The sequence below is a fragment of the Mus caroli genome, chromosome 12 (assembly GCF_900094665.2).
Source record: "Mus caroli chromosome 12, CAROLI_EIJ_v1.1, whole genome shotgun sequence".
In the NCBI taxonomy this organism is placed as follows: Eukaryota; Metazoa; Chordata; class Mammalia; order Rodentia; family Muridae; genus Mus; species Mus caroli.
In genome coordinates this window covers 74,318,583-74,336,163 of record NC_034581.1, presented here as the reverse complement: position 1 = coordinate 74,336,163, position 17,581 = coordinate 74,318,583, and the positions used below count along the sequence as shown (strand labels likewise).

Here is a 17,581-nt window from a genome sequence, read left to right as displayed (position 1 = left end):
TTTCTCGGTTTGAGGCCAGCCTGGTCTACAGAGAGAGTTCCAGGGCAGCCAGAGCTACACAGAGAAATCTTGTCTCATAAAACAAAAGCAAGAACAAATAGCGAGTAAAAGGCTCACATGGCCATATTGTTTAGGCAAAAAAAAAAAAAAAAAAAAAAAGCGCAAATAAAAGCAACTGTGTGGTACCTGGCACTCCTAGGACTAGGAGTGCCCTGTAACTGTCACATAAGAGTACCCTGTGACTATGTAAGGAAGGGAAGGGAGCACTTTGTGACTGCACAGAAGACAGAACCCTCTGACTGTACAGAAGGGAGCACCCTATGACTCTTTACAGAAGGGAGCACCCCGTAACGGCAGAGACTGGAGCACTAACTATGACATGAGAAGGGAATCGAGACCTCCTCCTTCACCCTCAGAAGAGTTCTGTTCTCTTCCTGTATCAGGATGACCCCCTGCATCTGAATCCTCCTAGTCCTTTCCCTTTCCCTGTCCAAAACAGATGCTGGTGACAGCTGGGGAATGCATAGCAATAAAGACTTATTGGACAATGGTCAGAGCCAGCCAAAGTGTGACTAGGCTGCCTTTTGGTGGCAAGTTGCCTGTCACCAGAGGCAACCAAACACGAGCCCAACACCTCTCAGCAGGGAGAACAGGAGGATTCCACCCAAGTTTCTCCAGGACTTAGGGGACCTTTTCTTTCTTCTAGATCCTTCTATTAAAATGTGTCTGGCCCATAGATTACACCCTGGATATGAACTATCCATTTTTTAATAAGGACATGTGATTCATTGGTGTGAGGGTTTAGGTTCAGATAGATCCATCTTCCCTTCCCTCAGTGTTCATGGGTTCTTTTCTAACCAAGCCATGGTTCAAGAACCTTGAATTTAATACAGATTCTGAAGAAATGTCACAGGTAGCCAGGAACATCTCTGGTGGCACTTTGAAGGGATAACTTCTGGAGCTCAAAATTCCCAGCTTCCCCAATTTCTAGAGCCCAAACCATTGGCCCCAGAGGTTTCCAGGAGATCTGAATTTTTAGACAACTTAGACATCCTGAAATCAAATGCAGATGAGGTCTTAAGAACTGGAAGAGGTGTCAGAGGGTAGCTAACAACTTTGAGAATTCCCAGAAGTCCCCCAGAAGTGACAGCCCCCAATCAGGGAGCTCAGGAGAGAAAAGACAGAAAAGGGAACAAGCTCAGAGGGGCCAGGAGCCTCAGGGTCTCCCTGTTACCCGTAGGATGCCCCCATCATGGCCCTGGGTGGGACGATAATCCTCGTGTCTCGGGCCCTGTGCATTGTTTTGCCCCACCAGCACCCCCTCCATGGTCATTATGGCCTGCATCTCTGGCTCCTCAGCTCCTGAGCTGTTGGCCAACCTTGTACCTAGATCACCGCACAGTCCCCTCTCTCTTCCCCTCTGTTGTGAACACAGGATGGGACCTGAGGAGGTCACAGCTCGGGCAAAGAGGGAGGGGCAGAACCAGCTCAAAGCTGCAGGGAGTAAATCAAACTGCTCTCTTCCTTGGGCTGTCTGACTGGCCTTGCAAGCCTTTCCAATCAGGGAGTCTAAAGTTACCATATTGACAGCATCTGCAGCCAAGCCCAGCTCTAAAGGAGATGAATAGCAGTGACGCAGGAGCCCAGTGGAGGTAAGTGGCTGGGCAGGGCTGGGCTGGGCTGGGGGAGGAGAAGGGGGAGTCCCAGAGGAAGAGGACAATCTCAGCAGGGGTTCTGGGCACTAGAGAAGTGGGGGCAAGACAGGAAGCAGGCCAGCAGCCTCCTAGACCAAGAGAAGCAAGGAGGAGAGAGAAAAACTGCGTCTGGCTTCAGAGAGTTCTTAAAAAGCTGTTCCAGGCTTTTTCTGTCTCCAGGAGGTTTCACTGAGCCTCCAAAGCAGGACCCCTAAAAGTTGAGTTTCCATGTGTAGGTAGTGGTGGGGTCTCCACTGGGTTTTGCTTTGGATTCGTTTAGTAAAGTGACCGCATCTTGTATGTCCCCTTCCTAAGGAGTCCTGAGCAGCCCATGAAGAAATGGAAAAGGACTCCATTGATAATAACGGCCTGGAGGTCAGAGTGATTTAGCTGTGGACAGTGAGACCAGGGAGGCTGAGGAGTGTTCGATGTCGGGGTGTCTCAATATGCTGTGCTCCGGCCTGGCCTGTTCTTTCTTAGGGAGGAAGGATACCTTGGAAAAGTACACAAGACAGATGACCCTGTCCCTCAGAGAGCATCAGCTAGAAGGGACTTATGTATTCCAAGGAGGAGGAAGATTAGAGGACCAGGCTGCTTCCCCTCCCTTCATGATTCACTACAGATGCGTGCATTCAGAGCTCTGTGGAGTGAGTGGGTACCTAGCCCAGCTAACTCTCCCCACTTGGGCTAAAGCATCTCCACCGCGATAGGTTTTCTGTACCGTCTTCTCTATAAGTTTTCATGCCATTTTTCTGTCTTCTTCAGCGACTACAGAAAATGCAGACATCATTGTGACAAGAAGGAAGGCAGATGGAGATATCCCTAGAGATGGCCTGGATGTGCCAGGGGTTTCTGAGGAAGGGGGCTAGCCTAAGGAGAGACCTAGATCATCATTTACATGAGGACTGACCCCAGCATCTAAAACTCTGAAACCTGGACCCAGACCTCTATATCTGGGCTGTTCACCTATCTAGTCCATGAGCGCTGTTCTTGGTAGGAGGTAGTAAGAGACAGGAGCTAATGGTGTGGTCAAGCTAAGGCCTTCCCTACATAGGCAGGACATTCAGCACTCATCCACATCTGGAAATGGTAGGTGACATAAGTCCTGATGGACACAGCTCGCTTGTCTCATGGCCCAGTATTCCTAAGTGCTCCTCAGTAACAGTTACCTGCTAAGAACTAGGCAGACTGCTTACCCAGAGTGACAGCTCCTATACCCACTGACCTTTGCCCTGACCTGTTGTCAGCAGTAGCTGGAAGTCCTCCTTTTTCCTCCTCCTACCTCTTAGATCTCTCCCTCTGTCTCCTCCCCAGCGTCTTTTGCTGCTGCCCCATCAAATGGTGTCTTCTCTAGGTTTGGGCTTCTGTTTGCTCTTTCAGATATGTTTGTTCTTCTTGAGTGACCTTATTACTCTGCTGGCTTCATTTACCACCCATGCTCTACGATCTCAGGCCCAGTCATCTTCCTGAATTTCCCACATGTATTTCCAAATGCCTACAGGACACCTCGAGCTGGGCATTGTGTGGTTCTCTCCAATCACACATGTTTAAAGCATATTGGTTATCATGACCCTGCCTCCTATGACAATCGCCTCATCGTGCTCCTCCCTGTCTCTTTTATGTCAGTTGACAAAATTGCTATCCCACAGATACCCAAATGGAAACCTTAAAACCACTCTTGATCGTCCCTCTCTCACTGACATCTGCCCTTTTCATCTGTGCCAACATCAACCTGGATTTGGCTTTTAACACACACAACACACACACACACACACACACACACACACACACACACACACACACCGGCTATGGCAGATTCCCTCCCTCCTCTGTGATCTGGCCACTCTTGGTTCTCTCTCTACTCTACAAATGGGAGACAACTGTTCAAACACAGTAGCTGTTTGTGCTAGTTTTTGTGTTCAGAACTGGTATGGGTGGGGTGTTTGGTGTTTTATCTGTGAACTGGGTGTGTGCCTAGCTAGTGCTCACAGAAGCCAGAAGAGGGAGTTGGATTCCATGGAACTAGAGTTACAGGCCCATGTAAGCTACCTTGTGGGTACTAAGACTCAAACTCGAGTCATCTTGTAAAACAGACAGTGCTCTTAACCTCTGAGCCATCTTCCAGCTCCACAGACAGTTTCATGTATCCCAGGTGCTGACCTCAGACCGGCTCTAGAACCACGGATGACCTTTGAATTTCTGATTGTCTTGCTTCTATCCCCCCACCCCACCCCCAAACCCGGGGGTTATATGTGTGCTTGCACTACACATGGTTTCTGCCGAGCTGGGAATTCAGCACAGGTCCTCATGTGTGCTAGGCAAGCACTCTACCTACTAAGCCACATGAGCCCTTTCCTAGCAGTCCTTTTCTATATTCCATATTCCACTTCATGTTGAACCCCAATCCTATCTAAATAACAAATGGATAATTGATATTTTAGAAATCAATGTGGGGTCCTTAAAGGAGAATAAAGACCTTAGGGATGACCCGTCTATCCTCATGTTTACTCTGGTGGCTCCTCTTCTCAAATCTCCAGTGTTTCTCACACTGTTTCTGCCCCAGGTGTCTCCCGTCCAGATACATAGACAAGACACTAAGGGCAAGAGCATTCTGGTTCCATTCCAAGACAATGACTGGCACGCAGTAGGGCCCTGAAACAGGCCAGCTGACTGTCAGGGGCATGAGGCAAAGGGGAAGTGGCCGTTTGCTGCTACCATATCCAGTGGCCAAGCTGTTTGGATGGAAAAAGGACTCTCGAAGGCTCCACTGACAAGCACGGAGCTGGACGCACACACCTCTTGCTCAAGAAAAACAGCTTTGTCCCCGTGTCTTGCCCTTTAAAATACCCCTGTACAGCCAAAGAAGAGAACCAAGAGCCAGACACATGCCCGTGGGATCTGATGGTCAATGGTCTGCTCTTATCATCCTGAGCAGAAAGTCAGCGGGCTAGAGACAGTCCTAAGACTTGGCTTCTCTTTTCAAATGATCTGTGCAGACCCAATTCTATTTCTATCCCAACAACAAGGTATTTATTTCTTTTTCAAGGATCTCAAGTGAAGCCTAGCTTCTCAGTTGTTCCCACATCCCGTTCCTGGAATTCCCTAATTTCTATTCCCTGAGACAAGAATAATTGAATACAGGGCTTTGTTGGTCTTTGGCAAAGCACTTAGAATCACTGCTGGCTTTGGCAGGATGGGGGCAAGGTGGACAGGTAACCAACCGTAAGAAATTCCAATAAAAATTCTGAGTGAAGGTAAGCTTCAAATTAAGAGTTAGATTTTGTGTGTATGAGAGAGCGTTGTTTCAGGCTAGGTGCCGGCTCTCGGAACGTTCTGGGCATGTGCCAGTGTGCTTGGCGTCCCCTGTCATTGTTGACTCTTGCAAATTTCACACATGCTCACCTCATCTTCCTTTCTTTTTACAATCTCCCCAGAAAGCACCCCACCTCTGACCTGAGCATTTCATTAGTCCTCCCTCCTTAGAGGCCATTTGGGATTTTTCTTGACAGTCGTTTTATTCACTCTGGCTCAGACCTGCCAGCCCAGCTTTTCTCAGCCAAGCCTCCAAAGGAAACATGATCTGCTTGCTGCGTCAGATCACTTGGAAATAGATACGACTGGCTTGGAGTCACTCCACGCAGGGCTGTAAAATTGCTCTCCTCCTTCTAAGTGGGTTGGGTCAAGCCCAAACTGAGGCAAGAGGTTTCCAAGGAACACAGAGCACAGGCTGTAGTAAGTGGCAGTGATGAAGTCGGTGGCTCGCTCACTTTGGAGTCAGTATTAACCTTCCATTGTGAAGGGTGACCTTCATGGTCAAGCACAAGCAAGACCCTGGGGTCTTTGCTGGGGTGCCTGAATCATTTTACAAGGGTGATGAGGATTCAGGCTTGCTGTGAATCTCTTCATTCAAGCCAAGTTCTAGTGTAAAGTTTTGTTACTTCCAAGAAGGTTAGTCGATTTGATTTCAAGATGTGTGTGTGTCTTGTGCAAAGTTTGTTAAGGTGTCTACTCTTCTACTGGGCCACACTAACAAATACCATCAAAGTTCTGATACTCATTTCAAGGTTTCCTTGGAATTCCAAATGGGATTAAAATACTGCTTGGCTCCTCTTTTCTTGTTCATTTTAAATTGTATTTTATATGTCTGGATGGTTGGCATGCATGTATGTACACCATGTATGCAGAATAAGAAGGCCAGAAGACAGCATTGGGTTCCCCCCAGGAACTAGAATTATAGGCATTGTGAGCCATGATGTGGGTGCTGGAACTTAAACCCAGTCCTCTGGAAGAACAACAAGTTCTCTTAACTGAAGAGCCATTTCCAGCCCCTGGCTTCCTTTCTCACTGCTGTTTCATTCTAATGCCTGGGAGTCAGCCTGGTCTAATGAGTAGGGCTCTTAGGTGGGAGTCCCAGGTCTCAGCAATGTCAATCAAAGCAAGTCCTTGAATGTGCGTCCATTGCCTCATCTAAGAAATGCTAAGTGCTTTGACCATCACAGAGCACTGTATAAAGACAGGGAAGGGTTGCTCTCAGCTGTAGCTATGGGATTGAAAACAAGGTGATTCTGGGGGTTTTATGGCAGCTGGGAGTTAAAACATGACAGGCAGACAAACATGACAGGCTGGGAGGCAGGACGATGACTACCCCATTAGAAACATGCTGCAAATTCTCTAAGCTCATCTGTTAGGATTTTCATATAACCTTTCATTTTAGACAATAGAATTAAGTTACTAAATCTCATGCCTGGTAATAACTTGCCCCTGCCCCCTTTTTTTCCTGCCAGGGACACAGAAACAATTCTCGTTGCTTAATTATTTTCTGGAATGATAAGGCACTCACTGACAGATCGAAGAAATGATTCCATCCGAGTCTATCCTGGTGAAGCAAGGTATTGGGGTTACAAGAGCACATGAAGTGGCCTCCATGCAAAGGGGAGGACTTTAAGTAGGGATGTAAAGTGGGGGGCATGCGGAGCGGGGAATTTGGGGCAGAGGAAAGGGGTAGACAGAATCTCTGGGTTGGTTTGGTTATCTGTCTCTTCTAGTGAATCTTTAATGGCCTCATCCCTGTTTCCATAGACCTTGCTACCATTATATCTGCTCTGAAATGTGTGATGGTCTCGCCAAGGCCCGAGGAAGCTGTTTCTCTGTGACTGTTCTGGTATTCAACCACTTGCCTTTGCCAAACAGCTTCTCGGTCCTAGAGATCTGGGGAGATCTAAGAGCAAAAGTCCTTAACTTCAAGAGATTCCGCCCCTCGGGAGGTCTGAGCTTATAAATAGCTAACCATGGAGAAGGAGGCAGAGGGGAGCAGAAGAGTCACAATGGAGCAGTGGTTGGCAGAATGTGGTCCTAGGGCCAAATCCAGCTCCTGCTCTACTTTTGTAATGTGAGTTTGATTAGAACCAAGCTCGTTTGTCTGCATGCTGGCAATGGCTGTTTTTGTACTACAGTGGCAGAACTGAGTAGCTGTGACAGAGACAGTGAGTGTCATGACTCAACTTGATTGCCAGGTTGGTTGAAAGGGCTTAAGAAATTAGTAAAGGAAACTTCAGGGTGCTTCCCTCTGCAAGGATGATCCAGAGAACAATAGATAAGGAGACAGACTTCCTATGACGGTGGTGACGCCATTTCAGCTGGGTGGATGCTCACACGGAATTAAAATAGGAAAAGACTCAGGAGGCAGAATTAAGAACATCATCTCGGGTTTGAGGCCAGTCTACTCTACTGTGAGTTCCAGCCAGGGATTCATAACAAGATCCTGTCTCAATAAAAACAAAACCACGGTCTGTCACCGTGACTTACACCCTAATCCCAGCCATTGGGAGGCAGAGGCAAGAGGATCTCTGCAAGTTCTAGATCAGCCTGGTCTACACAGTGAGTTCTAGGTCAGCTAAACAAGACCCTGTTTCAAAAAACAAAGCAAAATAAAACAAAATAAAAGACAAATGTGAGATAGGGGCAGGGAAGGTAACTCTGTCTCAGCTTCCTGGCTGCCTTGAGGCAAGCTGCTATTCATTGTCCTGCCTTCTATGCCAGGATGGATTGAAACTCTGAAAACTATGAACAAAATAAACGTCTCCTCCCTTAAATTGTCCGGGTCAAGATTTTGTCACCGTAACATGAAGTCTGACTAACACAGACAGCCTGACTCTCAAAGCTTAAAATATTTGCTTTCTCATCTTTTAAAGAACACATTTGTTGAGCTCTGGGTTAAGGGAAACACGTCTTACAAAAGTTTAATTTGGATTAAAGTGGGAACAGGAGAAACACACCCCAGTTTACTGGAATAGTGAACACAAAGAGACAGAGGCAGTAGAGGATCTTTTACAATAAGGCAAGCAATGAGCTGTCTTCTTATCTGTGGACATGGCTGAAATGTTGGTGGCCGTAGTGATGTTCAATCTCTTTGTGACTTCAAGATCTATAAGAGGTATCTCAAGACATTTTCTTACATTCGAAAGACTATATGAGGTCAAGACAGAAACAGGGTTTTCAACCCAGGCCCTTCCAAAAGGACGGTGAAGTTCAGGTTGCACATTCCAAGAGTCAACAGGTCAGCAAAGTAATGCGGGTTCACAGAAAGCAATGCAACATCTACCTTGAACAAGGACAGCAGAGAAAGGTTCATAGCACCCAGGAGGATGACAGTCACTCCAGCAAAGTAGTCATCACTAGTTTAAAACTGGAGAAAGACCACAAAAAGACACATGAGTGGAAAGGCAAATCTTGACTGGTAGGAATGGAAAAGGGCAAAAACATAAGAAGAAAAAAGACACAAGAAGATACAAGAATAAAGTAACTGTATGCACAATTTCCATTTGAAACTGCTAACATTAAACAGAAGAAACAACAGGAAGTTGAACTTGGTCAAGAGGAACGACTGGAGAGGAGGATGAAGGATGGGCTGTGGCTGAGCAGGGAAGCTGCCTTTACATCGACACTAACATGTTAGAAATCCATCTGTGGAGCAGGGCATCTTCTTCCCCAGTGGTCATTTCTTTCTCACCCAAGAAATGTTTATGTGACCTCCAGTATATAGATATATAAAAGTTATATATAACTTTTTGAGTAAAACTGCTGACACGGTGGTGTACTCAGACTCTCGTACTGGGGAGGCACAAGCAGAGGAATCCCTGGGGCTTGCCAGCCAGCTGCTTTAACCCAATTTGTGAGCTCCAGACCAATGGAAGACTTGGTCTCAAGGGAGATAGATAGTATTCTTTTTTTTTTTTTTTTTTTTTTTTTGGTTTTTCGAGACAGGATTTCTCTGTGTGGCCCTGGCTGTCCTGGAATTCACTCTGTAGACCAGGCTGGCCTCGAACTCAGAAATCCGCCTGCCAGTATTCTTGAGGCTATCTGAAGTGGTCCTCGGGCTTTCCTTTGCATGCATACAGACATGCACACAGGAACACAAATACATACATTTGAAAATTCTCTGATAGACATGTAATTTTACATTTATTAGAGATTACATCACATTGCATACTAATGATATGGACATAACTATCTATTTACATGGCATTAAATTTTAGCTGAATATTTGATACTGCAGGATATACAGCATTTTGAACATATTTCATAGTTGATTAATTTGGTTTTATGGTTGCCAATACTAAGAATGCCACTTTTCATACATACATACACACATACACACACAGACACACACACAGACACACACACACATATATATGAAATGCAAAATTCCAGATGCTCATTCAGGATCACCTTAGAAATTATTGGAAATTCTAATCCAACCCAAAATTCATTTAACAGTTAAAATAAATGAAACTCAAGGCATCAACTCAAAATAGCAATTAAAAAAATTAAACATCCTTACAGGACTGAAGAATAATGGTAGAAAATATAAACAAGACGTTGTCCTCTGTAATGAAACCATTATGTTTACATGAGCAGAACACAATATGTATAGTGAGACACTATAGTTCATTTCAAAAAATATTTTGTAAAGATTTATTTATTATATGTAAGTACACTGTGGCTGTCTTCAGACACACCAGAAGAGGGAGTCCCATCTCATTACAGATGGTTATGAGCCACCGTGTGGTTGTTGGGATTTGAACTCAGGACCTTCAGAAGAGCACTCAGTGCTCTTAACAGCTGAGCCATCTCTCCAGTTTGACACTATAGTTCATTGCACACTCCTGCATGTGAGCTGGGGTGCTTCACTCATTGGCATTGGGCGACCCGGTGGCACACATGGGGCAAAGTGAGCATGCGTGTGTTCAGACGAAGGCTGCAGTGAACTGGAGCAAGGGGAGCACTGCCAGAGGCCCTTTGGATTTATGATGTCTTTTTAAGGACTTACTCTCTTTTCAATTACATGTATTATGTGTGTCTGGGTGTGGGTATGTGCTTGCAAGTGCCAGTATCCACAGAGGCATCAGATGGATCCCCTGGAGCTGGAGTTACAGAAGGTTGTGAGCTGACCAATGTGAGTGTTGAGAACAGAGCTCTGGTCCCCTGCCAGAGCAGTTTAGACAGCTGCAAAGAAAAAGTGTGGAGACCGAGTCTATAGACAGCACAGAACCAGTGTGGATCCCAGAGACTAGAGAGACATGCCACCACAGCCACTGCCAGCCATGTTTAAGTGCTTGGACTTCTTGGAACAGAATCACAAATACCAAGAGCTGTCATTCCAAATCCCACTCTGCATTCTCTCTCTTCTTTGGGACAAGGCCTCAATATTTGCACTGCTCTTAGAGCTTTGCAGGCAGAGAGTAGGGTGGTAGGTGACATTCAAATTCAGGGATGAGAAAATCCATCCCAGGAATGCCGCATCCCATCTTGACTTTCCCACTGATCTACATGAGTCCTCAAAGCAATGGGGTATGCCTTCAGCAAGGAGGGACAGGGTTCCCACTGGTATGCAAGACCCCTGGTAACACAGGATGGAGATGGGAATGGAAAAAGAAGCACTGATGGCCCAGAACTCGGTTCTCAGCACCTTACCCTACCTCTGTCGGACCTGAATTGTCCTCACTCGGTCAGAAACCCCCAGTTGTCCCAAATTCCAATTTTACACCTGCCTTCCAGGTTACAGGAGGGACATGGAATTATTGCAGCCACAGGGAGACCCTGTTGGGCTTATGTAGTTGAGGCTGATGGCTTGGCACATTCTCAGAACACCCGGCTGTATAGAATACGGCTTCTGAGGAGAAGGCAGGTACTACTTCTCTTTGGAAAGGAGCTGGGTGTGCCATTTATCTGTTTTATCTCTTTATTTAGACATCCATTCAGTGCCATGGAGAACCCATCATCTATGTTCTTCCAAGTTTTCAAGGGAAGGGACTGGGTGTAGTGGATTAGTGCCTGTAATCCTAGCACTCAGGAGTGTTCTTGGCCAGCCTGGGCTACATAGCAAGACCTTGTACCTAAACAGCAGAAGCAGCTAGCCTGAATTAAGCAGGAGAAGAATCTGCATAATTTACACGGGGTAAAGCTGAGAGCCCCCAAAGGATGCACAGGCTGTGGTCTGGAACCCAGGCCTAAAATCCTGGTCCCATCAAAGAATGGTTCTCCTTTTGTGCTCCGAGAAAGAGCACAGGCTCTTCTTTTCTGCCTATCTCTTTGAAGAACATGGGAGGGGGAAAAATGAAAACAAAAACAAATGACAGCGACCACAATCACTTTTTACGACCACAGATGGAGTCGGGAGAGGAAAGCACGTTCTGCCTGGCTTTCACAATCCCACATCATCTGGCCTCACTCTCGGATGGAATCTTATTCCCCGCATGGAGTCTTCATTCCGACCACGTCTGTTTCCTGCTCTCAAACACGCCACCCAAATCCACTCTTTGCTCTTGGTTGAAATTCTCCCCAGCCTTGGCTCTCACAAGCCTGCATCGGTTTACCAAGTGTCCTTCACTGCCACCAACTCCTCCTCCCACTCCAACTTCCTCCTCTAGAGAGTGGCGCAGTGAGCTAGAGCTCCCTGGTATGCTTCTGGGTTTCAGGGCTCCTTCACTGACTTTTTGGGAGGACATGCTGTCACGGATTTCCACAGAAGTAAACAAATGAGCGATCAGATTGGAGAATAAATATCTCATGTTTCCATATGACGTGTGTGATCTTGGAAGGACAGCAAGAGGATCAAGCTGAGGGAGCAGGGATCCATTACTGGCTGTTCTGCCTCCCGGGAGCCAGGGGTTATCCCAACGAGCTGGCTCCATTCCAGTTCTGGAAAGTTTTGTTCTGTTTTGTTTTCTGTGCATGGTGGGCAAATGCTCTGTGCAGAGCTCAAGTTCTGGCAAGCCCCCCAGTGCTGAGGTTCTGTCTGTAGAGGCTCGGACTCTTGGACCTCAAATGAGATGTAAGAGGCTCAGAATTCTCAAACGAGTCGGTAACTTGAATCCACTCAACCTTTTATTGAGAGAGAGAATGAGAGAGAGAGAGAGAGAGAGAGAGAGAGAGAGAGAGAGAGAGAGAGAGAGAGAGAGTGTGCTAAAAGAGAACTGATGAGATTGTTCAGTGGGTAAAGGCAGTTTGCCAAGAAGCCTGATGACCTGAATTTGATCCCTGGAACCCACAGGATGGAAGGAAACACTTCTGCAAGTTGTTCACTGACCTATGCATGTACATTGTGAAATTATATACATACATAGATGTGTGCTAGTACACACAGACAGAAAGATACACACACACATCTTTAAAATTTTAAAAAGAGGAAAAATAAATGCTCACGGTAGGATTCATTCATGGCTGGAAGCATTTTTGTAGGGGCAGAGCCTAGTCAGCTTTACCCAGTGGATTCTCTCTGTCAGTGATGCTTTGGTACAGCTGCTGGCGACAGATGCCAGCACAGAAGACATCCCATCTATGTATCACAGGGCCTAAAGGAAGTACCAACAAGAACTCAGTACCCACATGCTTTTCACTGCAGTGGTAAAAAGCACCAGGCCTCCGGGGCTTAGTTAACAGCAGTGTGGAGGATATGGGACTCCCGTTAAACACATGGACCACAGTTTAACATCTTTTCGCCCAGAGGGGGGAAAAGGTCTTTCTTTCTCACTCCTTCCGTCAAATTAAAACAATGGAAATGGGTTCTCATTATCCCGATGATTAAGTCCCATTCAGCCAGCTGACAGCACCCAAAGAATGATTTTCCTGTGTTGCACAGTGCGCTGCCCTCCATGGCCCCATTCATAGGCCGCTGTGTGCATTTAATCACCCTGGGCCAAGCCCAGCTAATGAAATGCTGGGGCCTTGCCCTGCCCTGACCCTGCTGCTATTTCTATCTGAGCTCAGCAGGTCCTTTGCTTGACAGTTGCAACGGAACAAGCATATTTTTCTCTCCCATCTACGTAGTGTAAAGAGCCTATTTTGGCAGCCTGTGGGGCTGGGGACCCCGCTGGAAAGCCAGTGAACGCCCCTGGAGGTTAGCGCGTAAAGCTGTTTTCCAGACCGAGAGGAGGAGGGGGTGGGGTGCTGGGGACTGGGCCTGCGGAGGAAGGGCTGAGCGTTCTTTTGGGGGGGGGAGGGCAGAAAGGGAAGATGAGCCTAGAAGTAAACGGCCGTGCAGTGGGGAGAGCTGATCTAGCCTGACGCAAACCTAAACAAAAGCTCTTTGTTGGTTATCAAAAATCTGCCTCCCTCACTGGGGTCAGAGCGAGGAATCCATGCGGCCTGGTTTCCAGTTCACGTGGTTCTGTGAAAGGAGAGGACCCCTGCAGAGAGGCTGCTCTCTTGAAATTCTTAGCTGTTGTTTTAATGAGTCCCCAAGACTCAGAAGTTAGGGACGGAGTTGCCAAAATTACAAGCATTTATCCCATCCTGAAGTTTTAAGAACTTACACTTGGTTGATGGGAAAACCAGCCGCCAACTTTCTTTGAGGCGTGTCGGAAAGAAGAGGTGGAGACCAGGTGTTTAATGTGGCAGCCCAGTGGCTTTATATGGAAGGGACATATCTAAATGGAGGTCTTAAATCAGGGGTGACAAACTCAAACGCCCTAGTGGCCAGAGAGGCCAGAGGTCACCAAAATGAGTGAAGGGAGACAGGTGGGAACTGTGACCAATTAGGAGACGGCCCACTCCTGGTATTTGCTGCTCTACTCCAGCCTTTCTGCATGTGCATAGGTAGGCCTGGCACTGCGGGCTTCATTGGGACTCACAGACTCATCCTTCCCCTCCTTATATAAAACTATCCTGTTGGAGACTAATTCAAGATGTAGAGCAAGAAAAGCAATGTGCCAACCAAACTTACCCTTAACATTTTTCAGGGCCTGGGGGAAAAGGACAAAGGGAAGTCTGCATATTGTGTGTCCAAATACTTAATAGATATAAAACAAGTTCATGAACTGTTAAGCAAAGAAGGTTCTGTCTGTCTACCATGGGGGGGGAAAATGCCTTCCTACAACCTGGAAGGAAGGCAGGTGTGAAATTAGAGTTTGGGACAACTGGGGGTTTCTGACCGAGTGAGGGCAATTTGGGTCTGACCGAGGTGGGGTAGTGTGCTGAGAGCCTAGTTCTGGGCCTTCAGTGCTTCTTTTCTCATTCCCAGCTCCATCCTGTGTTATCAGGGGTCTTGCATACCAGTGGGAACCCTGTCCACAGATCTAGTTCTGTCTGTCCCTTTATACCTGTAAATAGCCACTCTTGACTTGGGGCCATATGCAGAGAAGTGCAGGCTGCCCTGAAAGGAACTTACAAATGGACTTGGTTACATCTGAGAGGACTCTGGAGTGTTCAGGAGGAACATGTTCTCCGTGAGGTGTTTGTTTCTCTCTGGTTCATGGCACTGGAAAGCACCATGGTGAGAGGTCTTTTAAGGTTGGGTCTCAAGTAGCTAAGCTCTAAGTATTGGTCCCAACTTGAAGAGATCTCTACTTTTCCTCGTTAAATGCCTAGAAGCCACGGTGTCTTGACCTTGCTTGGCCTGGTGTTACGATTAAGCTATGCAATCTTGGGTAAAGTGCAGGAGTTTTGGTGAACAAATTTCTACCTGATAACATGGTGCTTTCGTCAACCAGTTCGGTAAATACCTTGAAAAATATTGGCGGAGAAATAGAGGACCTCCAAAAAAACGACTACTGGGCATATTTATCAAAGGATCTAAGTACAAAGAGTGCGCTGAAACTATCTCTACATAGCCTTTTGTTAATCCCAGGTATGGGCCAAGTCTGGAAGAACTGCAATGGCCTGTTCTCCCTCCTCCCTCCCTCCCTCCCTCCCTCCCTTCCTGCGGTGGTGGCTTGAATACGAATGGCCCCATAGATTCATGTGTTTGAATACTCAGCCTATAGGGAGTGGCTCTGTTCGGAGGTGTGGCCTTGTTTGAGGAAGTTTGTCACTGTTGGGGTGGACTTTGAGAGCTCCTATGCTCAAACTATGCCTAATGTGGCAGTCTTTTCCTGCTGCTTTTGGTTCACGACATAGAATCCTAGCGTCTTCTCCAGCACCATGTCTGCCTGCATGCCACCATGTTTCCCAACCATATTGATAAATGGACTAAGTCCCTGAAACTATAAGCTAGCCTCAATTAAATGTTTTCTTCTGGTCATGGTGTCTCTTCATAGCAATAAAACCCAAACCAAGACACTCCCTTTCTTCTTTCCTGGTTCTGGGGATTGAGTCTAGGGTGTTGCCCTTGGTATGTGGGCACTCTATTACTGAGCTATATTTCCATTCCCAACAATATCTTTCATGGGAGATTTTGCCTATCTTCCACTCGTTTCTTAGGCTAGATCTTCTCTTGCACTGGCAGAACCAAATCTCAGATCTAGGGCTGGGGAGATGGCTCAGTTGGTAAAGTGCTTGCTGCTCAAACATGAGACTCTGAATTCAGATCCCCATCACCCTCTAAAACCTCAGCTGTGGTGGTCTATAATCCACATCTATAATCCCAGCACTGGGGAGGGCAGAGACCGAGTCAAGCAGATTCAGGGGGCTCCATAGCCTACCAAGGCAACCAAAATGGTGAGGTCGGGTTCAGTGAGAAAGTCTGCCTCAAAAAAATAAAAAATAAAATAAAGATGGAAGCTGGATGTAGTAGCACACTGGCTTCCATATGCATACACATACATATACCACACACACACACACACACACACACACACACACACACACGGTGGGGGGGTGTGAGAAAGCACTGGATCCCTACAGACTCCTGAGATTTGTGCCTCTTTTCCACAGGTACTATCCTATAATCAACATCAAGAAAGGATCTGGGCTATGATTGTGACATTGTAGAAAGGCCTCGGTTCTAAATGAATGAAGGTAAATGGGCAAGTAGCTACATGGGGGTAGGGGTGGGGATGGGCGATCTATTTAAAAGAAAAAGGAAATACTGGAACTTTCCATAAGGGTCTAAGCCAATGACACAGTAAAGACTTACAGACGGTTAACTCCTCACCACAGAGGATGAGCACCTTCCTCGACCTGGAACCCTGGTGTGACACTAACTGTTAGAGTTGCTGCCAAGGTGTGTGGGACTATCCTACCTAAGCATGTGGCCCAATACACAGAGGTATCCTTTGAGTTATAGCAATCTAGGCCTGACTCTAAAAGTGAAGTTGCAGAGAGAACGAAAAAAAAATATGTATTAAATATTGTGGAGGATTTTTTTTTAACTCTGATTTTCACATGTATGCTTGTGTAAAAGTCACTTCTATTCTTCTGATGTAATTGTCATCTCTGAGACTTTCTGCCTCCATCTGTTAACCTATGCCTGGTCCTGGAAGCTTCCAGCCTCTGTACAATCTTATCTAGGCCTAGAATGTTTGCTTCCTCTGAGACTTCCTGCTGAATAAGCTCACCCTGTCTTGTTCTATCTGATCTCTAGCTGGCTGGTTTAATTCAGCTGTTCTGGCTCAAATTCCTCTTCAAGCTGACTGATTCAATCTGGCTTCTTTCCGTTTCTTACTGAATTGCTTTGCTTGGCCTCATACTAACTTTGGCAATTTATTCTAATCTTCTGGCTCCTCATTCTCTGGTTTGTTCTGTCTTTACCTGTGTCTAGTTTGTTCTCTCTTCAACCTCTCTGTGTCTCCTGGTAAAACTGATCCCCATTCCCTTCTCTCTGCTCTGCTCCCTTAAGTCGCCTAACTTTCCTTTCTCTTCTTATGAGAGTTGGGCATATCTTTGTCAAATCTTTCTCTGGCTCATCACTTTGTCTGTCACTCACTTAGACATCACTTTCAAACATGGGTGCTTCTTTCTACAAACTAACTGTACCTTCCTTGTTTAAGATTAAAGCTGGTTCACAGTGTGATCAAATATCCTGCAGCCTGCATGCTTTGCCTGCATGTATGTTTGTGTACCACAAGCATGCAATGCCCACAGAGGTCAGAAGAGGACTTCAGCTTCCCTAGAATTGGGGTTACAGATGGATGTGAGCCACCATAGGGATCCTGGCAACTAAACCCAGGTCCCTTGAAAAAGCAGTGATATTTTTAATTGCTGAGTTATCGCTTCACCCTGTCCCTGAGTTTAATGTGTGTGTATGTCTATTTGTGGGTGTGTTGACTGTATATGGGCACTTGCAGAGGTTAGAAGGTGGTTTGAACCTCTGGAGCTGGGAGTTACAGGTGTTATAGCTGCCTGACATGGGTATTGGAAGCTAAGCTTGGGTCCTCTAGAAGAACAGCAAGTGCTCTTAGCCACTGCTCCATCCTTCTAGCCTGAAAATGAGTTTGTCTGTCTGTCTGTTTGTTTTTTCAACTCCTTAAATCTCCACTGAGGATCTGGGTATGGGGGGAGTGGTTGCTGATTTTTCACCTGTATGGTCAGACTGTGGATGTCGCTCATTATCAGAAGGTTTGTGATCCACATTAGGTCAATCAGATGCCCCAATCAATTCTGTGGAAAGTGAATTTATGGTGGAGGAATAAGGGAATAGCTCTATGGAGAATTCTATCATGCTCAAGTGG

At 46.4% G+C, this 17,581-nt stretch overlaps 1 long non-coding RNA gene across 1 annotated transcript; it reads left to right on the top strand.

Annotated features, from left to right (window-relative positions):
• The first annotated feature begins 5,463 nt into the window (after nt 1-5,463).
• On the top strand, nt 5,464-15,915 carry LOC115032772. Its single transcript, XR_003838393.1, has 3 exons — nt 5,464-5,642; nt 6,479-6,583; nt 15,846-15,915. It is a non-coding gene; the product is annotated as an uncharacterized LOC115032772 (long non-coding RNA).
• The last annotated feature ends 1,666 nt before the right edge of the window (nt 15,916-17,581 follow it).